At 44.5% G+C, this 26,883-nt stretch overlaps 1 protein-coding gene across 1 annotated transcript in view; it reads left to right on the top strand.

Moving 5' to 3' along the window:
- The first annotated feature begins 20,148 nt into the window (after positions 1-20,148).
- The window catches only part of sema4ba (sema domain, immunoglobulin domain (Ig), transmembrane domain (TM) and short cytoplasmic domain, (semaphorin) 4Ba), a 45,491-nt gene continuing 38,756 nt past the window's right edge, over positions 20,149-26,883 (top strand). Inside the window, exon 1 of the mRNA XM_083667354.1 lies at positions 20,149-20,314. The gene's annotated coding sequence lies outside the window, so the exon portion shown is untranslated. The remainder of the gene's footprint in view (positions 20,315-26,883) is intronic.

Below are 26,883 nucleotides of genomic sequence, written 5' to 3'. Positions count from 1 at the left end.
TAAAAGTGTTTGGTTGTTTGTGAGTGTCTTGTTGGGCAATCTATCACATTTCTCGATCTTTGATCTTAGATCTTAGCGCCACAAGTCCTTTTGTATTTGTACTCAATGTATCCCCTGGATTTGGTAAGTGTATCTATTTTATAAACATATTATTATATTCCAAATGTACATTGTAATGTAAATGTGTGTGATTTACAATATGTCTACATGCTACAATAGCAGCTTCCTGTTTTTGCAGTTTTTTTTTTAATCCTGACCTCTTGTTATGGTTACTGTTGGTTTCCTCTAAGAAGACACTTTTGTTGTGGTATTGTTGGTATTGTTGGTATTGTAGGTATTGTAGGTATTGTTGTCAATTCCATTTTGGCACTGCTCTACTGCACTCTAATGAGTCTTCTCTTCCTCTCTGTAACCTCATCTTTTTTCCAGCTCTTTGATCAGCCTGATTTGTTACAGGCCAACTTCCTCCAGTGGATGTCTCTATTTTAGAAACCACTGAGAGAGGTCAGCCTTGGGTCTCTGCCTATTTTAGCAACAGCATCTAAATGCGAAAGAAAAGGTACAGCATTTTGCTTTTAAGACCATTTTCAGTGATCTCAGTTCACTGAGTGAAACCATATGCCTGTATGGTTGAGCAGATCTTACTGTCTTTGTTTAGTCCTTTCAATTACTGGGATGTTACTCAGATGACCATGACAAGATTGTGACATTCAGTCGTTTACTGGAGCTGAGGTCACCTGCTTAGCTTTTGATTCAGTTTTACCTTTGACAATAATCACTGGTTGTCCCTGTGGTGCATTTTAACGTGCAACAGGCAGTACAACTTCTCCTCAGTCGCAGGCAATGTGCGATGTGAATGTGAGATGTGCTTTGCCACTGCAAACTCTTTTAGAATATGGCCATTCTACTGACAGCTGTTTTGCAGCACGCACTTCTGTGTTTATGATTCCAGGGATGTGTGAGTGTCTATATGTGAATGCTCTGCTGCTCTCACACCCACGCTGAGCTACTGGGAAAGAGCATGTCATGTCATCCACTTCCTCAGTCCACATTGACCCCAGAGAGAGAAAAAAGACGTCACAGTCATGCATTTCTGCATGTGAACACAGTTGGAACATTTTATATTTCCTGTTTGGTAACAACATCTGCAGAAAAGGACTAAGCCTATACAGTATATACATAGTCTTAACATAATTGACATTCCAGCACATACAGTACTGTAATATTACTTATACCACATACATCTGGACATACAGTACAGTACATCATGCCAAAGTCCTGTCGACTCAACTGCAGAGGTGCCAATAGCTCTGCCCTGCACACACACCAATAACATGCTCTGTCGCTGGCCTGGTGACTCCTCGTTAATCAGAATGACACAATCAATAGCTAGCAGCCTCCCCACTGGCCTGTCCGTCCCTGTGCTGCTCACAGATCCTCAACTGACATGCTCAGGGTCTCCGTCTCTAACATTCACCAGGACCAAATGTGACAGAGGAGCCATCTGTCTCTGGGCCTGGAGAAGGTGCCACTTGCACAAACAATGGTAAGGGAGAAGGTCTGTGTCCCTGCCACTCAGGGACATGCTGATGGAATGATTAGGGACCAGTGTCGAAGGTCCTGAGAGCTCGGTGTCATCCTGGGACGTTTATGCAAATTATGTTTATTATTAAGGACTTTGAAGTTCCCTGTAATTTCCCATTCACGATCTAATTGTCTACTTTTAAGTTAAACCGAATGCTGTACTATCCAAATATAGTGCTTACTGTATATCCTATCAAATGACCTCTCTCCAAGATGTGACTCAGACTTTTGGCACATAATTCAAGACTTTGTTGGCGTACTGTATTAAGTATTAGTTTATAGTTTGTGTCTTGTTATCAAGATATCTGCTTGAATTATTCAATGTCTCACCATGTTTTCTCATCTCCAAGAATTACAACTGTATATTAGCACAAAATGATTTAATTGTTTGTGAGAACCTGTTGCAGATGATTATTTTCATTGCTTTCTGAATCATCTCTGACACTGAGGGCGTAATGACTGTTGTACTTAGGCAGAGGACTCAAATGCACGACTCAGAGACAAAAACTTAAATCCAATAAAATAGTCTTTACTTTCAAAAAGGTTCGGTACACAGGTAGGCAGTCAATGGTTAGGCAGATAATCCAGGAAGGGGGTAGGCAAAGCAGGGTTTGGTAAACATGTAGGCAGTTCAAAAAGGCAGGCAGATAATCCAAAAAGGGGTAGGCAAAAAGTGTCAGAGTCAGAAACACACTCAGAGATCAAAAACCAGGAATACTTAGGAAATGCTGGGACATATGGTACAAAGACAAACTGGCACAGAGACGGGGGAACACACAGACTAAATACACAGGGAAGGATGATGAGGAACAGGTGAAGCTAATCAGGGCGGGGTAGACAATCACACAGGCGGGAAACACACAAGGGCAGGTGGTGAAGTGTCTGAAATGAGAGACAATGTGAAAAAACCCAAAATAAAACACGAAACAATAAATAACATGAAACAAAGACAAACATAAACTAAGGAACAGGGCGAGACGTTACAGAGGGTCATTTTTCTTTCATAGCTGAGCTGCTGGCCTATCTTGTGGATTCCTCTGTCCCAGTTCAAACAAACGTGTAAGGATTAAAACTGTTGCTACGGTTCCGTGCTGTCCACAGTGTTGCCTAGGAATGCTAGCAGTTGTCACATATCTTTGTGCCCTTTGAGGGATTGCCACGCGACCCAGCAGCAGGCAGATGTCCACTGATCTGCTCCGTTTCTGGGCTGAGCTAAGTTTAGAGGCCTGCAGAGAGGAGTGACCCGGGAGGATTTCTGGGCGAGGTCGAGAAAACGAGGACCATGTAGCCGTATTGGCTGCTGGGTGTATTCTCTGGTCAGTGTATTATTAGGACTGGCACAGGACTAAAGACACATGCACACACATACACCATGCATTCAGCTTCGTCTCTGGCCAGACCTCAGCCAACTGAGGACTACAGTCACTCTTTACATGCTCTCAAACGAAAGGCTTGTCCTTGTGAGTGTATTTTTAGTATGGAAATGTTATGTTTATGTTTCTCCAGTGGCCAAACTAAATATCTTCAAATCGTCCCTTTAAAAGAGGTAGGCCTAATGTTTCTTCCATAGGACATATTAGTTTAGGGGCTACATGATATGTTATCCTCCAGTTCCCAGCTGGGAAATGATGGATCGATGGACTTGTCATTGATCCACGCTCGCATGTGCACAGTATCTGAACAACTGTCAGAGACATCAATGGGAGTGGGGGAGGGGCAGATCCTCTCCCAGCTGGGGTGGTCGGGGAGTGAGGAACGGATGGTGCTGTGCTTGTTGCTGCTCATATCCTCTCAGATGTGTAACTGATGATGTGGGTGAGGGAGTGGCTAATGTCTGGATATTGTGTGTAATAGCTCTTTCTTCTGAAGCATCAGAACCTCATCTGCCTTGGTGGGCTCTTAACATCTGCTGAGGGCCTAGATAATATTATGGTGTGAATTCAAAAAGAAAACACAAATAGTTGTTCAATGACAAATGGAACGTTTAATAGACAGTTCAGAGGAAAGCTTGACTATTTATTTCAGAAGACAATAATAAGTACTCTCGTGACACATCATGACATCAACAACTGAAGATGCCTGTGGCCCTTAGTTGGGTGGGAAGGCTATAGGAGGCGGCTCACATCCTGTCCTTTTGTAATGGAATCATCAAGATCTGACATGTTTTTTTCTTTTTTTTCTTTTTAAAGATTGACACTTGACATGGTCTATATTATGTTGTGTCACAAATTGTTCCAAAGGTCATTGCATATCCATAGAAGTTGGTTTAACTTTTACACCCAGTAAATGAAGTTGTAATTGTGTATTTTAGGCTCGGCAGGAGTCCTCAGGGTAAGGTGTGATCCTCCTATGGAACCTCACACATGTTTCTGAGGAAAAAGTGCCATATCAGTAGTGTTAATGAGACGGAGAGAAGCTCCACACCTTGCTTTATTCATAGCATCGTTTACCGCTCTGAGACTGCAGCGAACAGATGTTCTATTTTGGATGTCTGAATCAATGGGTTTTTCCGTCCTCCCTCAGTTGAGCTCACACTTATGTGCGCTTCACAAGATGCAGAGAGTAAACGTTCGCCTACCTTACAGTTTATGTGGTTCAGAAGAGGACAGCACAGCATGGGACTGAACAGCTCATCAGAACCCAGTAATGCACAACATATTCTTCCAACCATCTTGTCCCAAGTTTGAAATAGCTAATGCTGAGTGACTGTGTACTGGCACTGTTGGCGTGCGTCATATGCTTAATATTTAATGAAAAGAGCCAGGATGGGGCGATGATGACGAAGCGGCTCTTATAAAACTAGTCTGAACCAAATCGCTGTGTGAAGTCTGACAGGATCCTGCAGCTTACCTAATGCAGCTGTGTTTGAACAGGACCGGCGTCTGATCCAGGATCATTTATAGAACATGGAGTCTGTCAGCTGGTCAGCTCTCGTCAGCTCACTATCAGATACTGTTCTCTTGGTCTTTATCCAGGGACAGTCATGTATCACTTTGGTTACATTTTTTTATATTGCATATTGTATTTTAACTTGTATTTCGTTTGCTCTGCAAATAGGATCTAAAAATTGCATTGAGGGTCACCTTCACGAATCCAATCGCATTGCCATCTGTAGCTATAATGTCATTCCACACACTTGTCTCTTTCTCAATGAAAACACATGATGACAAAATTGTAGCCTGTTAAGTTCTTTGGTTAATGTCTTTTTTTTTGTTAATCACGTTAATCTATTGAAGACAACACAAGATGGGCACAATGTCCTACTTGAAACGGATGAGACATGAACGTATGTAGGAAATAAGACGAGATGCGTTGCTGTTCATTTATCACTGTAGTTAATCCTTGTTAGTAGAGCGCAGTGTCCGTGAAAATTGTAATTATGTCTCCAAATTGATTGCCTGACTGTTTTCAGCATTGCGCCGGGAGATGTCAGTCAGCATATCAGACCGCTGTGCATGGAGGGAGGGGTAATGAAGCCCTGCCCTCTCAGCTCTCCTGGGGACAGACAGACGCAGTGGCTCGCTCGGCTCTGCAGCACCCGTATGGGGATGATGCTCTGTCCTCATCAGAGACATACTGTACTGTACTACACCTATGGAGGATGCTCTATCCTGATGACACCCACTGCTATCATGCCCTGCTGTATGGACATGCTCTAATCCTGACCAGACAGACTATACACACTCATCAGTGCTCATCACCACTCGTCTGTAAGGCTCTATCCCCGATGACACACTGGTATTAGATGAGTGCAGCTGTTAGATGAGTATGGGTCATTATTAGCACCCATTTCATGCCCTGTCCTGATCAGGGACATAGGCTACACTTAGGGGAGTGCTCTGTCCTACTCAGACACATCCAGCCCCTGTGATCAGGAGCACCCATATGGGGAGGCTCTGTCCTACTCAGACACATCCAGCCCCTGTGATCAGAAGCACCCATATGGGGAGGCTCTGTCCTACTCAGACACATCCAGCCTCTGTGATCAGGAGCACCCATATGGGGAGGCTCTGTCCTACTCAGACACATCCAGCCTCTGTGATCAGGAGCACCCATATGGGGAGGCTCTGTCCTACTCAGACACATCCAGCCCCTGTGATCAGAAGCACCCATATGGGGAGGCTCTGTCCTACTCAGACACATCCAGCCCCTGTGATCAGTGGGACTCTGATGTGCTGCCTGGGTCACATTCAGGAGGCTGATTCGTTACTTTATTGGAAGCACATCCTATCATTAGACCTGCGGCAGAGCAGAGCAGAGACAGGCGTGTGCAGCAAATAAACAGGCTGGCGACGTGCGTACGGCCCAGTGCTCCCTGCCTGGCATACCTGCTCTTTAACTCAAGCCCTCAAATTACCCACTGCTCAAATAGTGCACCTTTCTCAGGCAGAGTCGGAAAAACAAAATAATGTGTAGTTTGGGAGGTGTCATTGAAGGGTGCTTGAGAGGGCTGGTATTGAATGCAGAGTGAGAATGTTTAATCTTGCCGGGGGAACAGCTGCACTCATCTAATATTGTTGCCTCCTAATCTGGAAAGAGATGAGGTGAAACCAGGTGAAGTACACCGTCAGAATAGAGAAACACTGATCATCAAAATAAACACAGTCACGCCATTGTAGGAGAGAAAACACAGTAGGCATGCTCTTTTCTCTGTAGGGGTCTTAAAACTCTATATATTTGTTATATGCAATTTGAAATACAACTAGCTGTTTGAACAGAATTTTAGTTTGGGCCATTCTATGTTGGTACTGTACAATACATCCAGTTCCTTCATTTCATAAAAAGCAGGCCAGTACAGTTTCTGCTACTTTACCGTGTGGCTCTGACTATGCTTGAAACTTGTGATCAGTCATATAGAGAGTCACACAGGTAGGAGCTGAATTGAGACCGACTGTTTATGTTTGTAAGGAGTCTACAAAAGTGACAATGTTTTCCCTGTATGACCTGGTTATCATCCTAGCGGTACATTTCAGCAGGTATTAGGCAGCAACAGACTGGGAAGGCAACAATTCATGAAATCCACCACCTCCCCCTCCATGAGATGTGTGCATAAACTCCTTGAAGCACACCTTTAGACGTCATGGCTGGTCTGTTTGAAGTATCTCAGAAAGTAGTGAAGGGGCTTTTCCTCTTCTTGTAGCGAAACTGGCAGAGTTTGTCGTAATGGGCCTTTTTTGTTACCTCAGAGTGCCATGACAATCAGACTGTTCCTTAGGGGGACGAGAGTGCTGCGTGAATGGAGAGGAGAACATAAGCGCTGTGTTGCCTAGGTAACGTGGAACAGGACACCGCAGTGAGAGTAGGCGGAGAGGATTGGACAGGTACTGGTGTAACAAGAGTGTGGTTACCTGTACTGCTGTAGCTCAGCAGGAGGGTGTTAAAGGCTCTGTCTCTGCCCTTTCCTTTGGCTACAGTTAAGATGTAATCCACTTATTACACAAAGTGAGAACAGTTGCAGTGTATTCTGTCCATGCCTTGTGTGGGTTGAAAACCCTGCTTGTGTAGCTTGTGGGGGACTGCTGAGTATTCCCCATGCCGTACAAACAGCTTAATTCTCTGTTGTGCTGTTGGTATTTTCCTTGATATATGCGTGACCTCCCCCAAATGAAGAACAGCACGCAGAGGCCTGCAGTTGACTTCGAAGAACATCCTGGATTTATGTGCGCTTTGCACGCCTGTCAGCATTGTGAAAGCTTTGTTGTGGTAGTTTGATGAAGACTGTTTTAAGTAGATGAATTTGATGTCTTCTTTTCTTTCTGCCAATTACACCATGTTCAGTACAATGAAAAGCAAACTATTTAAAGTAGGCTACATTCCAAAGCAATTCTTAGCATTGCATCGGTGGTATTTCAGAGTAGCTTTAAATCAGTTGAGTGTCTGTTCCTGCTTCACTTAACTTGGGATGCCACTGGTGACACGATGGCTAGTTCTGGCCCACTGAAAACCTGATGAGGGGTATTTGCATGTAAGACACATATGGGAGATGAAGAGAGGGAGAGGAAGAAAGAGATATGTTTAGGTGTTTATGTTCTTGCATCTGTAGTAAGGGTCTATGATGTTGAGTAGAGCTCAGCGGCGTGATGAAGGCACTGTCAAAGGAATGTCCCACGTCGTGCTGGAGCTCCTTAAGAGCAGCTGTCCCAAAATCCGACAGATCATCCCTGTGCTCTAAAGATATTGGGGTCAACTCCACACCCTCTCCCCACAGAGGGTGGGCTAGGGGGCTTTCTGACATGGTGCCAGGGCTGGGCCTCCTCTACAGTGTCTCCTGGCTGGATGCACTGCTTGCCAGGGATTAAAGCCATTCCGAAGCTGCAAATGTTGCTCCTCTGACTTTTACTGACAGCAGCATGTGCACCTCATGGCCTTTGATGTAGCTCAAAGTACATCAGTGGAAGTGTTAGATACATGGATCATTTCTCATCTAACACTGAAGATTTTTTCATGAACTGGCTTTTGTTGCTGGTAAAGTGGCTTTTTACCTACTGTAACTTTGTGCAATGTAGCAAATGACTTTTCAGACATACCCCCATGGATACCCCCATTCCAAATGTTGGACTTGATATCCTCTTGTACTCATATGTCATAGTGTCATCATATTGAGTGGCAACAGTTTGAATGTCAGCTGATGTCATCTGCGAGTGCTCTGGCTTTGGATCGACATAGATCATCTCTTTATGTTTACAGAGCGTTAGAGTCTGACTTCTATGTTGGCTTAAGATATAGTACTCCTTGTCAAGACACAGTTGATTTAGTTTTTACACAGGGCTGAACACAAGGCTATCTGAGGCAGAAGGACAGCCAACAATGCTGCCTGAGTCGGATATTCGCAGACACCGTATCCTCACAAGACGCTGCGTCAGAGAGAAGGTTCTGACGTGCACACTTCTCTTTATCCGGTGATGAAGGTCAAGGATCCTCGTGGACATGTATAGACAGCTGTAAGACCTCAGATCGGGTAGACTACTTGACTTGTAGCTGTTTATTTGTCATGAATTCTAAGTGGATTGTTGTCATAAGGCCTAAATGTTGTTTTGTTTGCATCATTAAACCACACGCGATGTTACGACTGGATATTTTATCAGTTGCATCTTGTGTTTGCGGTTAATGCTTTCACTGCAAATAGCCTTGCGAAAACAATCTTACGGTTGTGTTCATTCTGATGCCCTTGTGACATTGTGTCTCAGACTAATCTGTTTGCTTTGTCACTAATTCTTTTTGAACTGTTGCGTTTTTGGTTTGCACCTCTGAGTTGTTGGTTTGGAGACGTGAACGGAATGTTAAGAGAAGAGGAACAAGGGATGGAAAATCTAGTGTAAATAGGCTGTGAAAGTCTGGAAGTGATGAATCACATGTAGCATTAGCTGAGGCATTTGAAACACCCTTTTTGGCTCTGATTATTAATTGCATAGTTGGTATACCAGACAGTCAGTTATATGATAAGCATTAGCAGAACTGCAATTTATGCTTTGTTCTGTGCATAGATATGAATCACAAGATGTATAATATAATTTATTATTGAGAGAGAGAGAGAGAGAGAGAGAGAGAGGTGATGGGGAGGACATCGTGCTAGAGAGAAGACCCATCTCCTACATCTGCAATTTACTCTTTGACCTTCGACCCCACTCAAAGTGTGGCGAGTGTGTGCATGCATTGTCTTAACTATGTCACTATTACTGCAGTGATCTTATCTCCCATGATTAATGCCATGTTAGGCCAGACATCACTACTCTAATGCTCATGTGGCCTCCACATCCTCCTCCCCATATCAGAGAGGATCTCACACTGACTGGGGGTGCCTCTGTTCTGTAGCTACAGAAGGGGGCCAACCACCCACCTCTGACCTTTTAATTAGGCAAGTGCTCTCCGGGGCCTGGGGCCAGGATGCTACTGCTAAGTGTGATCAATCAGCACCATGCATCATGGTTGACCACTCTTCACTCCATGTGTGAAATCTGAGTCATTCATTGACATCTAAGACACTCCCAAGGAACCCAGTTTGTTGTGAGTGAATTATTTAGAGAAAAAGAAAATGAGAGCATATGTTTTTTTTTTTTATTTTTTTTTTACATATGTGAATTGGTGAAAGGACGATAGAAGAAATGTTTTTTTTAAGGTAACGGTTGTGTATAATGTGGCATTGCTGTATTAATTTATGCACTAAGAATTGTTGTTCTGCATTAACATTAACATTAGAATCAACCTTCTACAATGTTGCTCCAGTTCACTCACGTGATATGAATATTTCCTGTTGAATTGTTCTGACTTAAATCGCTGAAATGGCTCATAGTGTTCCTTGCTAGTGATATTCTCTGCCTTTGTTTGGATCACTTGTCAAGGTCATCCCCTCCACTTGAATGCTATCGTTGTTTTTCCTCCGCTTTATTCAATGCAATACTGGAATCTAGCCTATGTGCGAAATTGTAACCGCACAATTCTTTGGGAAAGAACATTTTATTGCAGTGGGAAATACAAAGCTCTGTGTTGTAGCAATAGTATTTCAGGGCTGCTGTCCCCTGCGGACAGAAGGGTTCAACCAATCTGTTCTGCCAGAGGTCAGGTCCATCTGGAGTGGTGTTTACATTCTGGGGGACCCCCCTTCCGCAGGCCCTGTCCTCTAAAGAATAGTGTCACACACTGGACATCGTACAGTATTGTCTAAGTTCTGCATTCCAGTCAACCTACAATACTCAGCACGTTTGGAATGCCTTTCTCCGGGTCGGAAAGAGAGAGAGAGAAACATACAAAAGACAAGCTAGATTGATTTGCTCCCTTCCCTGTCATACTTATTAAGTTCTACACAGCACACACAAAGCTCCTTTATTTTCTCATTCTGTTTGGGCGTATTATAACGGAGATGGTTTATTGTTATGATGTGGTGAAGGTCACATCTGTTTAATTATGATTCTGTAGCTGTATTGCGTCTTTGTTGGAATGTCTGACAGTAACAAACACCTGGACTTAATTAGTTCTCAGAATATGTTCCCAGAATAACATATTAGGATTCATAGACATACTGTATTGATTTCTTAAAGGGCGGCAATGAAAGATATGACATTCAGGCCTTATGATTTGATTGTGCAGCTGTTTAGAATCCTTGCATTATGTCCGTTTTTGTGATTAGAAGCTTTCGGGTGCCATGTTGGAGGTGGTCAACAGAGCTACAGTTAAAGGCCTACCTCTAGTCAGTCATTGCTGCAGAGTGACAGTGTCTACCATGTCATCACTGGATTTGGAGCGGCTGACTGTCCATTTGGACTTGACTGTAAAGACGTGACATCTACGTCTTTCAAACACAGATTCAGGTCAACAACTCCACAGAGGCATCTCTGAGTCTATCTGATCTATTCGAAAGAATGTCAAGAATGCTCCTATGTCCATTCATACTGTGTCTATCGATGACCGTTTGCAACATGTCTAATGGGCATAAATCGGCCCATAAATTGCTACGGTAGTTATATATCCGTCTGTATGAATGAGGTTAGTTCAAAGGGAGCTCTGATGTAGCGGGACGGCTAAACAGCGGTTGTCATGCTAACCGCTGTTCTTACGGATGGGGTTTAACTTGGAATGCTGGCAGTGTAAACAAATAGAAAGCACAATAACGCGATGACACAGTCTCAGTTGGGAGGCACCAGGTTTTTGACTCGATTTTGAGATGAGTGAAGCGGAGACAGCAGAAGGGGGCCTGCGTTTTCATGCTTAAGCCCCTCATTTCTGCTCATAGCCCTTATTCATTCGAAAACGTCAATCGATACGGTTCATTTCAGCCGTCTCTATGAATCGATATGCGACTTAGGAAAGAGAGAAATCCAAGGGTGACAATGTTTCCTGCAATCTTTAGGTAATAGCAGGGGGGACCGAGGAGCTGTGCTCCCTGCCAATAACAGCTGGCTCCAGCTGGGAGGGAAGATGTTGCTATTTGCTCCTGTTTGGCTGAATGTGCTGTGTCAGGACTTCTTCTTCAACACGAGGTCTTACCAGAGCAGCATGGATCTAGCTAGTAAGTTAAGTGTGTGTGTGTGTGTGTGTGTGTGTGTGTGTGTGTGTGTGTGTGTGTGTGTGTGTGTGTGTGTGTGTGTGTGTGTCTGTGACTCTGTGTGTCTGTGTGTCTGTGTGTGATATATGAATGTCATGTCCTCCTGAACTCCCATTGTTGTGGCCATTGTTGTCTGTGGGTTGCGGGTGGGGATGAACAGCTGTCTACTGGGGAAGGAAGGCCACCAGCATGTCTGCTCCAGCACCACCAGCCAGACGCCACGGCCACACCGACTCTGTCTCTGCCTCGGAGACGTTGCAGGATGAGGAGGAGGAGTGTTTCACACAGCGGTTTTCCTGCTGGCTCATTCATTTCGAGAAGGATTAGTTGTGACAGTCTGGTTTAAATGTATTCAGCTTGAGCAGATGTCTACCTCCAACAATTCTACCTTTTCACTCTCAATAAAACAAGAGTACTGTGAGGAATCTCAAATGACCTTGTTAACGCCAGCTAAATATCAACATGCACTGCAAGACAGTCACAGCACAGGTATGCACAAATGCCCAAAAACACACACCACACACACACACACACACACACACACACACACACACACACACACACATACACACACACACAGACAATACACCCATGTGCCCACCCACACATGCAAACATTCCCACACAGAAATACACCCGTTTAGGATATCGGTAATACGAACAGTAACCGCCAACCTCAGAAATGATAAACAATGCCGTGAGTGTTAATTCTACTATAGCATTGTTCTACCAGCCATTTGCATGTTATGGTACCAGAGAATTCACAGTGCATTGATTGTGCTCAGTGTGTGTACTGTAATGTGGAGAGCCCACCAGTGACAGTGAGAGTGCTGTTACAGGGAGCACCTCCTCTCCCCAGCCCACTCCTCTCCCACCCCTCCACAGGAGCAGCCTATGATGTAATGTGCCTGCTACTGATAGAGCAACCCCCCTCTTCTGCTTCTGATTTGTTTTACCCCTCCCCTCTCCTATTCGCTGCTGCTGATAGTGGTTGTGGCTCCGTCTGCCTGCCTGCCCTTTCTGCCTGCCTGCCATCCTGCCTGTGTGTGCTGGTTGAGCTGCAGCCCTGGGCATCTCTGGGGATCCCTGCAGAGCTTCTGTTCCTCTGTCACCGCTCGACCGGGAGCTGCTGGTACACAACACGGCAAGACCTTGTCCTCTATTGGTGAAGGTAATTCCTTTTTGGCTCACGACAAAGAGATAGATTGTAAAGAGAGAGGAAGGAGAGGAGAGAGGACAGAGGCAGAGGGAGAGAGGAAGGGGACAGGAGCCTGGCTTGGTGTCCAGTCAACTGCTGAATGAATCGGTCTGGGGCGGTGAAAGCTTCTTGTCGCCGTAGCGCTGGGTGCCATGGCAATAGATTGAATTCTGCTCCCCGTGGCTGCTGCTGTCGCACCCCCCTCTCTCCTCCTCTCACTCCCTCTCTCTCTCTCTCTCTCTCTTTTTGTGTGCGTGTAGTAAGGTGTTGGTTTCCATGGTTAAGATGGGATGAATTCCCGTGCTTGCTCATAGGTAATTCAGCATGTCTCGTGGAGAGCTACCTTTGGAAAGGTGATTCCATTTTTTTTTGTCCCAGGCAGATTTTGTGAGGGATTACAGTAAGCTTGTTTTCTTCTTATTTCAATGCAAATTTAAAAAGAAGACAGATATAGGAATATTATTCTGCTTTGTAGTCTTTTTTAAAGCTTGATTTAACTTAATTGATCTTTGGTTAACTTTGGCTTTATGTTAACTGGAATGTGGGTTTCTATCTATTTTCAATGTGCATTTAATTGTTTTCAATTGTGAAGAAACTGGGCGTGTGCATGGGCAATGATGTACATGAGTGACAGAGTGGGATTAATCTGCAAGCATGCACATTTTTTTGGGTTTCATTTTGGACAGTTTTCTATTTAAATCATCAGAGGTACATTGATGAAAGTACTGGTTTGACGCTTCCTTCCCAAAATGCTTACGTCATCATTATGCCAGATATATTTTGGATTTCCCGAACAGATGCTTCAACGGTATGCTAGTTTTAAATTTAGCCTTCTCTGTGGTTTCCCTGCCTAAAGTCTTGTACTTTGTCTGATGCTATGTTAATATTTCATGCCTTGTCTGCTCCACATGTGTATGTGGCCATAACTAATTTATCCAGAGGATTTTCCTGTTCTACAGTGAGCAGAGGAAAATATTGTACTATCCCAACCCCCATTCTGTAGCCAGTCTGTGTAATTAATCATCACTTACTGCTGAGACTCACCATGTGGCTGGCCATTTGGGCCCACTATCTAATGCATTTCCTTCCATTGTGGAGGTGATTTATTTTTCTCTTCCAACTATAAACCATCCATATGAAGCCCTTAAAATAACTACTAGAAAGGTGTGAATCCTTTGTGCAGAGGAAACCCAGGAGAGAAGAATTGAGTGCTTTGATTGGTCAGGTAATATCATGTGGTTCTTTGGGGGGGTCATTCTATGATTTCCCCATGGGAAGAGGTCATGTTTACAGTGAAGGTAATTGGCTCCTTGAGCTACAGCACACACACAGTGCATACTTTAGTATCCTTGAGGCCATTTCTAGATTCCTCTTTTTTAGTGCGCTGAGAGGAAGCAGGCTATTCTCTGCATGTGTGCCACAGAGAGCTAAATGCAAGAGCAAGCCTCCATCCTGTCATTTTGACCTTCATTTTATCGCCTGATGGACAAAGTGGCGTTAACGGGGAGTGGACCAGTGCAGTACTCATTAATGTGTTATTTCAGCCAAATAAATGTCTGCTGGGAGTGCTCGCCGTCTGACAGTTTTGACACAGCACAGAACCTCCTGAAAGGTGCTAGAAGCCTCTGCTTTATTCAGCTCCACAAAACAACACAACTCCTCGGCAAACAAGATGATGGTTTTGAGCTGTGGGGTCTAAAATAATCGTTGATATTACACGTCCCTCCTCCAAGGAGAGGATTCTCTAAATGAAAGGGTTTGCTTATTACACTTGTTAGTTAAATATAGAACCACAACAGCAGGTGTTTTTGTGTAAATCTGCTCTTGGGAAAAGAATGAAACCCAGAAATAGACCTGTTATTGAAATGGTTACTAATTAAGAGTTGGGAGAGACCTGCCTCTCTGAGATGTGATGGGTTACTCTACTCACACACACAGGTCTTGGTCAGGTAGAAGGCCTGCATTGGACAGAATAGCTGCTTGTTGTACTCAGTGGTTGCACTGTGCATAACCCCCCCAAAATTGTTCTATTAACAATAAGGTACATCTTTGTCTTTCTTCTTCAGGCATCAGGCAATAAGGTACATCTTTGTCTTTCTTCTACAGGCATCAAGGTTATTATCTACGTTCATTTCCAATGCTCTTCCAGTGCTCTTTTTCAGTGGACAGTTTTTTTGAGGATTGAATAATACTGGAGAAATAAAAACGTTTGGCCTTGGTAACTCTTGAGGTGTCCTTGTTATAATGTCATTAATATTCTAAGCATAGTGTATGCTCGCTAGGATAAAGTTTATAGTTAATATGGCTGACCTTTAAACGGTTATTAAAATGAAACATTAGCTTTTCAGACCCATTGTTCCTAGACACTAACTAATTGCTGTTTTACAAGCTGAACTTAAGGAGAATCAGTATGCCGTACTGCATTCTTGCGAGCGATTTCCTATTTTCATTAGTCTTTTTAGGACTGTGTTTTCTCTGTTCTTTTTTTGCCGGCTCGGCCTTCACACCAGTGTCTGAATAGAGGCAGTTGGTCATTTATTTTCATTAGTCAGAGTTAATGAGTGTTTTATTTTAAGGCCCCCAGAGGCCTGGCTTGTATTAGAGACTTCCGTGTGCTGTGAAGCAGCTGGGTGCCTGGGATCACCAGTGGTTCTCATAGGCCCTGACCTCCCCTGTTCCCCAGTGCAGCTGCAGCCTCCGCCCCACCTCACGGTAGAGTAGAGCAGAGTACATCCAGTGCCCTACACAACCGCCAGGGACACCACTTTTCAGCTGTAGTGTTCTGGATTTGCCCTGATTTACAGGGATTAATTAGGAAATGCAGAACAATTCTTCATTGTCTCAGTTTTACATTCAGCACACTTAGTGCACACTTTTTTTTTTTCAACAAATAGTTTTAGAAGGGCACCTCGTAACCACAGCATCCTGTCTCAGATCACTGACCTGGAGAGGGGAACAATTTGCTTAATTAATTTCAGTCCATATTGGAGGGAGCAGGACAGGGGATGTTGTTATGTGCTGTCAGGAGGATTGAAGTAGAGTAGACATGAAAGGGAGCTGCTGCTGCCTTTGATATGGACATGGAGGGCCACCTGAGGAGCACACCACTCCCTCCTCTCCCACTACCGACTCCCCCCATCTGAATACTGAACAACCGCTTGTTCTCAGGAAGCCATGCCATAGATTCTCAATAGTCTGCTTTCCACCGCGGGGCTTACGCTATGCGTGCCAGTGTGTGCCAAGGCAATTGCTTTTCCACAATCACTCCCGGGCTTCAAACAAGGCTAGGGGTGTGGTTTAGAGGGAGGGTGGGATACTCTTATCAACCAAGTGCTTTAGTTGGCTAGGGAACTTGGTGGGTGGCAAGCATAATCCATAATCCAAGTAAGCTTGCTGTAACGACACAATTGTATTGACTGCTTAATGTTTGCTAGTGGTTTCTACGAGTTTGCCATCTTACAGAACGGCAGAATGTAAAAGCTTACTACGGGACGGGACTAGAAAGCCCAGCTGTAGAAATTCATGTAGGCTTGGTCACTAGGCTCGAAGCACCGAGCTTTGAGCACTAGCAAGCCGCTAGTAGGCCTTGAGACATTTCGATCTCTTGTAAGTCATATTTATTCAATATACAAAAGTGACTCTCTCACAAGTTGAGATGTAGTAGATAGTGTAGAGAGAGAGAGAGAGAGAGAGAGAGAGAGAGAGAGAGAGAGAGAGAGAGAGAGAGAGAGATGCACACATCTGATGTGGTGAGCACATGACTAGTGAGTGATGGTGCTGTGGACCGCCTGGTTGTTAGACTGGTGAGTGATGGTGCTGTGGACCGCCTGGTTGTTAGACTGGTGAGTAATGGAAGTGACAGAGTGTTTGTGAGACAGAGGAGCACGGAGTAAACACTCTAAAGAAAGGACATGGAATGAGTCACAGAGATTACCATAAACCTCTCACAGACATAAAGTATCGTCCTGGCCTGGCATTGCTAATTAATATTCTGTAATACAAGATTATGATAATACTGGTTAGAGAAAAGGGAGGATATGCCACAAAATATATATATATATATATATATATATATATATATATATATATATATATATATATATTTTTTTTTTTTATTATTATTTTTTATTTATTTATTTATTTTACTTAGGTCATGTTAGTACTCCACAGACCAATGATGACTAATCTCAGTGAAAATTCCAAAATGGTAGAATGTCCCATTTGGTCATTCAGAGACCAAGAACACATGCTTGAACTCGCGGTACAGTCCCCTATTCACCTCAATCTGAAAGGAACATGACTGATCACCTCACAGGATGCCACCATAACGTGAATGACAGGTTAGCTTCTGAGATTCAGATGAGTCATTCACCCCCAGCATTGTGACACGGTGCCACTCCTGCCTGTACTTTGAGTTCTGTCTTGTTGCAAGAATATCCTTGGGCTGAGACAGAAAGGTTTCATTATTACAATCTCTTGATTCTGTACAGTCTTTTTTGGAGACTAGCAGTAATTAGGGGAAGTGGGAAGAAGGGCTTTGGTTTCATAGTGTCTGGTAGGCTGTATGACTCAGCCAATTTGGGCATAACACAGTTTAATTCATCTTATTCAATGTTTATCTGTCTTGAGTTTTTGTTTTCTGAATTTATACAATTTGATACTGGAGGGGAGGTCAAGAGGGGCACAGAGTTGTTCTGGCTGTAGTACCTGTTTTAGTCTATAGAGGTCAGAATCAGTCAGCTACCCTATGGGTGTACTGTACATTCATTTGAATGGGCAATAGGTCGGATGCCCTGCTGCTAATTGCTATCAAAACATCAAAAGTAAGTTCCTCAGAACATGACGAATTGGATGAATGTAAAGGATGAGATACAGTGCCCTGTTTCATAACCAGTTGTAACCCTGTTTCATAGTCGCCCGAAGATAAAAAGTGATGTTAAATGTGTGCAATCACAGTGCGCACTAAGACCTTGATTTAACACCACTCCGATGACGTATGGCTGCTGAAGGAAAGGTGAGGGGGAGAGACACGGAGGGAGCGACAGAGGGAGGGAGAGGTTCCTACACAGCTGTCTGTAACACGTTCACACCACATCAATCTCCAGTGTTATCACTAAGATAAAAATATCAGTGTTTTGTCACATTGGAACACACAGTGTTGGTGAAACCTAAACCTGTCTTGGGGACACGGTCTTGAATACAGTATCATCAGGTAATCCCTGAGCACAGAGGTGATACATTAAGCAGCAAGCCAGCCCTCCTTTCTCATTGGCTCAACAGCCCCAGTGGTACAACAGAGACCTGTTATCTTGTGTGTTCCCATTAGGCTAATATGTGTAACATGGAGTCTTATCGCCATGGCAGTAATTTGTACTCTGTTTGTAATTCATTTGTTTCAAATGGCCCGTCAGCACTTTCTCTGGGTGTGAGACATGGAGAAGGCTCGAAGTAAGAGAAATTGGGGTTTTCTGCTTGTCTCTTGAATTCCAAATCCAGTATGTTCACTGCTGTGGGGATGTTTTGATCAGTTAAGGTATTACCAAATATGTGAAAGTGTGTTTTCCACTGTCTGACTTTTTGTCTTGTCTTGTATTTCCTCCAGACAGTAGACAACCGCTGTCTGGAGAGAATCCAGAGAGACATTTAGAAATCAGTACATTCATGGGGTCACAGGCAATAAAACCTCCACTAATCATCTCTGTCCCCTTTTGTTTGACTTGGGTTGATCCACGTATTTAGACGTCTGCGAGGCTTGTTGAGGGGGGTCACTCTGCCCTGTGGACTGTTTACAGAGGGAGTAAGGACGTCTGCTAGACCAGGGGCAAGTGTTCTAACTCGACACTCCTACACATTCATTATTTATTAGAGGTGTCGTCTCTGAGAGATGAGGCCTGAAGCTGACTGACCGTCCATGGCATCGCCGGTTTCCAGTGACGGCAAAATAAGACGTCTGCTAAGTGGCCTCGCCTCATGTGACCACGGAATCTTAGCCTCAACCCCTCGTAGCTCAACGATGCTCAGAGCTGGAATTCAGATTCTTGACACATCTAAACCTGGCATTCCATCTGCCTTTTTAGCACTGCCCAAAGTATATAATTAGCGCTCGCTATTTTAGTTATAGGAGTCCCCCTCTCAACCGTCTGCTAGTGTCTTACACACGTCTCTGTGTTTGCATGGATTCTTATTATAGTTTCCAAAAGTAATTTTTCTGACCAAAGACTTTGTCACTTTTTTTAATTGGTGTAAAATTGGACATGACCTGTTTTCTAGGCTCTCATGGTTGTTTTGGTATATAAAGGAAGAAGCTTATGTGATGGCTGAGTGATATGACTTGTCTATTTTCAATTCCATCTCAGCATTCTGTGAGGCGCTCACCCAGGAACAACAGCATTCAATAACGGTATTCAACAGAGAGCCAAATCCAAGCTGTGTCTATTTAGCATGGGGAGTATGCGGTTTCACAAGACAGTGGCCCCTTTTCATCGTATGAAATGGTCTCTTAGTTCTCAATGAAATTCCCACAGAGACTTGTTAGCGTCACCGTTTCAGTGGAGCCCTCAGTGTCATGGCCTGGAAGCTTGTCCTTGCCAGTGTTGTGTGTATTATTTTAGAACCGCTTCATGACACCATCCTGTCAGGGATAATGTCATACGCTTCCTTTGCTTCCTCTGATTTATAGAGAATCGAACTCCGGTAAGTGGGTTCCCTGAAACGACCGTCACTACCAGTTCACTGGTACTGTGCATCATGTTCAACAGAATCTCTGCATAAAAAAGAGAAACGCAGCTCTAAAATAGGATCCTTCATCATTTCTGAGTAACCCTTCCAATTGAACTGACCGACTGTGTGTATGATATTGTCTTTGTGTGAAATGTTGAAACTAAAGTTACCGTACATCCTTTCATAAAGCACAAAGAGCACTGATGTGCAGTGATATGGGACTTTTAATCAAAGGGACTTTTAGAATAAAGCTGTAACAGGATTAATGGTTTGATAAAACACATCATATAGAAACAGAAATCAAAACTAAGAAGACACGCCTGTGGGAGTACTGTATCTTGTGTCCTGCGATTAAATCAAAGGTTAGGTTCTTACCATCATTCTAAAAGAGAACTCTAAAGAGCAGAAATCCAAAACCAAGGGAAGACAATTCTGAAAGTGTAACCAGTGTCCTAAGTCTCCCCTCCTTCCTCTCCCTCTCTCTCTCCCTCTCTCTCTCCCTCTCTCCCTCTCTTGACAGTGTATGAGGGTAGGGGAGGGGCTAGTTTGTGTCCAGTACTACGGCAGCGTGTCAGACAGTCAGAAAGAGAGAGAGAAAGAGAGAGAAGGCAGACGGAGCAGGCAGCTGGAGCTTTAAACACTACCTGCTCTACTGTATGTTGGATAATCTACTGGCTATTCCCTGAAGGACTTCTTTTTCTGTCTTGACTCACCTAAAAGGAAACCTTTTTTTCTCTCAAGACAGTTTTGGTTCAGAGCTGTGCTAGACAGAGAGTAAGTACTATAGTACCTGGTAAACACTGCTATATAGAGGCAGCTCAGTTGTATCCATTAACTGTCCAGTGCGTAGGCTCTGTTTATCATTGATGTGTGTGTCCTGGGGTTTTGGTTACCAAGTGAAATGAGGACACTCTGTCTTGTCATTCTCTGTAGTCTTATGGGCTTTTTTATGGCACTGTCTGCATGTCTGAATGGGGTTTGCTGTTGCTGCTTTCTCTCTATCTCTCTATCTCTCTATTCTCTCTCTCTCTCTCTCTCTCTCTCTCTCTCTCTCTCTCTCTCTCTCTCTCTCCTATCTAAGTACATGGGGCAGAGTGGGTGTGTGCTGACATGAGACAGACTCTCTCCACAGTACGTTTTTATCACAAGGTGATAGCAGGGCAAGGGGGTCGTTAAAGAGCCGTCTCTGCATTTCCGTGTGTGTGTGTGTGTGTGTTTAGACACTGGTGCTTAAGGACAAGCTGCCTTTTGACTTAGTATTTTCTCTGGAAACACCAATTTACCTGGGTGTGTTCACATTTAAAGGGCTGCCGGCTTGTGCGTGAGTGTCCATGGCAGAGCAGCGGTTTTCACAGTGGAGCTGCCGGCTCAAGTCTCCACCTCTTTGAGCCGGTGCACAACTCTGGCACAGTGAGCGTGTGACTGGGGATGACTGGGCCTCTCTCTGCAGATAGGAGAGAGTGAGTGAATGTGGCAGTGCACTCCAATCCTCTCCCTGCACTGGAACTTTCCGTGAACTCGGTGGCGTGTGGTAAAGTCGGCGTTGTAAATGAGGGGAAAGAAGAAAAAAGAAAAAGAAGAGACATGAGGTCTCATTTAAAAGTGTGTCGGGGTGATTATGGCTTTCCTGTGTGTGTGTGGTGGAGGGGCTCTGTAGCAGGGTTGTTGTGGTGGCTGCAGGCTGTGTTGCCAGTCAGGGGTAGATGATGTGAGGCTGGCAGGGCCATGGGCAAGCCAGAGGGTGCAGGTGTTAGTGTGTGAAATTCAACCCTCTCACCCACACTCTGCTGGCAACAATGTCATGACTAATGCCTGCCAAGGTGCTAGAGGTGTGTTCCTGACAACAGAAATGGAAAGTAAATCCAGCCTATGAAGGAGTCAACAAACCAGCCTTTGTTATAATGATTGGTATGGCTTTCTTTAGAAAGTGAGGTTTTGCAAGCACTTACTTTACCGCTATGATAGGCCTGAATAATATGCACAGGTAATTCTGGGATGTGCCTGCTCATTTGTTCCTGTACTGTAGGCCTACCTTGTGGCGACAGCCGGACATTGGAGTTAGCCATCCTAACCACATCCCTGATTTAACAGACATACGATAACTAAAACAGTTTCATAATAATGCAGTATAAAGTAGAGCATTCGTGTTTTTTTACAAACGGAGAGGCAGGGAGTTCCTCTCACAGTGAGTGGGTGGAATGATGGATATCTTCTTTGAAAACAGAGCAAATTTTGTTTTCCATCCTGGTTGGAAACATGTTGATTTGTGTGTGTGATGCAGCTTTGCGAGGAAGAAGAAAAGCCTGCCTGTGCTGATGACCTTGCCCCGGTGTTTTCTTTTGGTCTGATCCGTAAAGACAACAGCTGGCAATAGCATTCTGGGTAGCGAAGCCTTGACAATGAGCTGCCTGTATGACACTGTCAGAAAGAGTTTGGCTCGTTGGTAGAGGACGGTGCCTGTTATATCAATACCTCCAATCCAGACTCCAACGAGTCACTTCTAGCGTCCAAATAGGGAGATGGAAATTTCATTATGTGTAAAAGTCAATATACTTTTGCAGTAATGTAGGGGGCATAACCTATAGTGTATTTGTGAACGTGAAGTTTCTACAAAGGTAAAGAGTTAAGAGTCAAGTTAAGAAATGACATTAGAATACTGAAATGAATACACATGGAAGTTGCGAATGTAACAATGTATGAAATGTGTGAAGTCAATGTAGTACTACTACCACCAGAATATCCATATCTCTCTCTCTCTCTCTCTCTCTCTCTCTCTCTCTCTCTCTCTCCCCCCCCCCCCCTCTCTCTCTCTCTCTCTCTCTCTCTCTCTGTGTGGTGGAGGGCCTTTTTTGTGCTGTTCCAAATAGGAGCATCTGAGCGGAGGCACAGAGCTAAGAAAGAAAAACAGTGCTTCTGTGCAGTGAAGCCTCTCAATGTGAGTGCGCTGGACAACCTGTTACAGATTAGGCCTAGTGATTCAGTCCAGAGAAAAAAAGAGAAGAAATAGACCAGACTGTAGTATCTCTGCTCTGAGTAAGCCCCTTCCTCGGCCCCACTGGAGCACGTGTTTCCAATCACAGTCATCTTATCCCAAGGGCATTTTCTTCAGTATTAGGCTTACTCTGATGCCCCCTCTTCATTTGGCTTAGCTCTACACCTGTGTGTGTGTGTCTTTGTGTGTGTGTGTGTGTGTGTGTGTGTGTGTGTGTGTTTGTGTGTGTGTGTGTCTGTGTCTGTGTCTGTGTGTCTGTGTGTCTGTGTGTCTGTGTGAGTGTTCTTGTATGCTTGTGTGCTTGTGTGTGTGTGTGGATCCCAAATTAGGTCATGCAATTGTCTCTGATCTTAAAAAAAACAAGGAATGTAAATAAACGTCAGTCCTCATAGCACATCCCCCTCGCAAGTGGAGTACTACAGCACAGTAAACTGATGTGAGTGAGATAAAACACTGTCTCTCCTAGCTCTCATCAATCATCATCATGGCTGCCATGTCTGTTTGGGAAACCCAGCTGTGGCAGAGAGGTGCTCTGATAACCGCTGTCCTGCTGCAATGGTGGATCCTGTAGCCTGAGTGTGAGAAGGGTTAATAGTGGGCAGGAGTGAAGGGGGGTGGGGTGGGGGGGAGGGGGGGAGGGGGGGTGGGCTGTGTGGAGTGACCAGCCACTTGTAACCTAAAGGTTAAACTTGGGCCTTCAGGGAGTCCTATTACTGTGTACTCACTGATGGGAACTCTGCAAACATGCATTTCTGGGAGCACAGCGGTCTCCTCTGTTTCCCCAGTCCAGAGCAGTGGGCATGACGTGGGAAATGTGCCGCGGACATGGATCCTAGCCAGATCGCTCTGTTTGCACGGCTGTCTCCAAGACCCTCAGATATGGCTTTTAACCCCTGTGAGACATGAACAAAAACACGCCACATGCGTAAGTGGTGCGTCAGGGTTTCACATGTTTCGCCAGGGGGCTGTATTTGAACTGTACACAAGCCTGTGCAATACCTGTGGAAAGACATGTGGAATATGTTTACATGGGCGTCAGCGTTTCTCATGTGTCTGTCGCGTGAGAACCGCAAAATCGCCTTTTCAGGGGCGCTGTGTCCATCACCCTCGGGTTCCCACCTGTTCTTCTTGCGTGTCCATGTTACACGCTTTATACAGTTCTATTTAAAACATTGGTGAGATGTGGAATGTAGAGAGGTCCGTACCTCTCTGGCTATTGCTGGACCCTAGAGGGTGGGGTGTGTGTGTGGGGTGTGTGTGTGTGTTTGTGGGGGGGGGGCTAGCTAAATGTGTTAGTGTGTGTAAATGGTGCGTACTGCAAATGTGTCTGTGGTAGGTGTTTTGTTGCGACGAGGTGTGTCTGTGTGTTCCTCTGACACCCGTGCAGGAGCCGGGATGATGAATAGAATCAGCCTGGGCAAGCCGCCCCTTCCCCCACTGCGGTGATCTGATATCTCTGAGCATTCCAGGTTGTGCCCTTTCCTCCTCTAATGGCGTTCGCTACTGACCCTCCCACACATTCCAACTGCAGCCCACTGATCAGACACTTTTAATTGCTTTTTTACACTGTAAACAAGTCCTATACTTTTTTCTTCTTTTTTTTATGTTCTTGTCAATAAGGTGTAGTCAATATTTAACTCGGACGTTTAATTGCACAATTGTGTTGTTGTTGGATGAGGTTGTCCTCCTATAACCTTGGAAGTCCCCAATGGAGATTGTTGGGTCACATGTTGTTCTGTTAGCGTTGGAATCCCGGCTGATAGTTAGGAGTGGGAGACCTGCACAGAGGAGGACAGAGAGGGAGGGGAGATGTTGGTGTTTGGTCGTTTCATGCATAGCTGGAATTCACAAACAGGGGAGTGAGGGAGTGGGTAAGGGGAGAGTGCTGGTTTTATCCCTCCCAGTGCATATCTCTCTCTCTCTCTCTCTCTCTCTCTCTCCCTCTCTCTCTCTCTGGCTGTCTGCAGGCATGAGGCATGAAAGAAGACCAGCGCTGCTCTCTGCGTCGCGTCTTGCTCTGTGAGCATGACGCAGACCAGAGCTGCAACATTTTACAACCCCTCGCAGAAAGTCAAAGTCTCTGCCAGCTTTGCCTTTCTTATGGTAATGCTGGCGAGCCCTGACTTCAGTTAGCCTTGTGTTAGGTTAGCACATGACAGCTCATGACCCACTTAGCAACACTTTTGCTCACGCAGTATATAAAAAGATACGGCAGTGCACTTTTTTTGCACACCCTATATAGAAAAAGATATGAAACAATCGAATTGTACGACATGATATTTTTTTACAATATGATAACATACAACGCTCTCTGCTTTGCTGCACAGCCTGTGCGTGTTTAGCACTACAGAGACAGAGTGAGGTGAAGTGGAAGGGCTGTCTAAAAGCTTCTTGTGGCAGAGTTGAAGTTATCTGAGGGCAGGCAGTCAGGGCAGGTGTTCCAGGTGAGAGCCACAGAAGGGACTGTACAGTGCAGTCTGAATAATTGATCGGACTGGATCGAAGATGTGATATATTAAGACACAGGGTAAGACATCCTGTGCCCTTTTAAAAGACTAACATCGTATCCCCAGTGTTTCCTGTGGTGTGAGTGAGTGTAGGGCTCAGATCCCCCCAACCCCCATGCCCCCCAGCCCCCCAGCCCCCCCCCCCCCTCCTGGCAGCCCCTGTCCCCGTCTGGCATCTGTCCACCAGTGTCTGGGCAGTCTGGGAGACAGTTATAGATATGGTGCTGCTGGGTCCAGAAGGCCTCTTAGACATCTGGGGAAGTGAAGCTGCTTAGCATGCAGGTAGCAGCTCACAGGAACTAACACTGTTGATGCTTTGATGCTCATTTTACCCCCACGGCTGCCAGCGATGCAGGGGACGGAGGAAGCAGCGTCTGGTCTAATTGGTTCAGGTCACAGAGATATCTTCATGCTTCCTGCCCCATAATACAGCATTGCTTTAGTCTGTCAAACACTTTTTCCATGCTCATTTTGAATTTATGTTCTATAGAAAGGGATGTCTGATGCTTTTTTTATTGTTATGGGATTTCCAAAAGAAAGAGCTATGACATGTATCTATTTTTCTGGTGAACAAAGCAGTAGACCCTCATTTTCTATGTTTTTTTTAACAGATTACCCTGAAGTTGAAGGATGTTTTGGGACATTGGGATGTTTTTTAAATGGCCTTATATGGCTTCAGAGAGATACGCTCATTGTCTGAATTATGTCTTCTTGAAATGAATGTTTGTCTTCTTTGCCCTCTAATCAGCTGAATTTACTTTGGCTTACAGGCAGAAAACCTTTTGTTTATTCAGACACCGCTCTAAGGTCAAGGGGATCTCTGTATAACCGGATTGCTACAGTATCTAGTCTACCTGGATTTAGTCTACCTCATAGATTTACCTATGAATTAGCATAAGACGTGTTTTTGTACTCCTCAAGCCTGGAAATGCGGTCCTGTCAAAGGACAATTATGGTTTGACGTGCCTCGACCTCTGTGTTGTGAAAGTAGGTGAAGGTGTCTGAGGACGTGTGATTCTTATATGATCTTGAAGAGGCTTGTCTTTCCTGTAACAGATCATTTCACTGCCATCTCTCCATGACATCAGCTCCCACCTCCATGCTGCCAGATGCAGGGCCCAGAATGCTGTGTGGACGTGTCAGGACTCTGATTGGATCTCCCACCGCACGCACTCCACTGTAGGCCCTTCACTGCAAACAAAGGCCACAAGAACTTCAAGGGTCTTTTTGAAGTTCACTCCACTCCGTACTGCATAACTGCATTAGCACAACACCCACTGGCAGCAATGTAATACCAAGGCTATGGGTTGTAATGATTTTTGTTAAATGTTGTCCCTTTGGGTTAGGGTTAGGGTTAGAGAAATGGAGAAACTGCATTTCTACAGCCTCTTTTCACAATCACATTTACAAGTTTCAAGTAAGCCATTTCATGCATTCTGCACTGTTTTGGTTGACCGCACCATGTGACCTAAGAGATCTGCCCATATTTACCTGCAACCAGCTGCACTGTCATCTGATAGGCTGCTAATCCCCTTATTATGCTTCTCTGGTTAAATAGAGCAGTCAGTCAACCTTTAAAGGGGCAATCAGGGATTAGTACATTGATTTTGGGACTTTTAAATTAAATATTTATAACCATTGGTTCTTGAAGAATGCAACTTAGAAATGCCTCATGAACTTAGTTCAACTGTCTTACCCCTATTATTTTGATCTCATGGATGGTCAGTCATTGCATCCATAGCTCCGTTTATTAAATTGAGAGTGATAACATTTATCCAACCCCATCCCTAAACTGTTTACCAAAAAAATGCCAGGGAGATGGTTTTTTTTGTTGTTGTTTGAAT

The sequence above is a fragment of the Argentina silus genome, assembly GCF_951799395.1.
Source record: "Argentina silus genome assembly, chromosome: 3".
In the NCBI taxonomy this organism is placed as follows: Eukaryota; Metazoa; Chordata; class Actinopteri; order Argentiniformes; family Argentinidae; genus Argentina; species Argentina silus.
The sequence above is the reverse complement of the archived record's forward strand: the minus strand, read 5'-3'. Positions and strand labels throughout refer to the sequence as shown.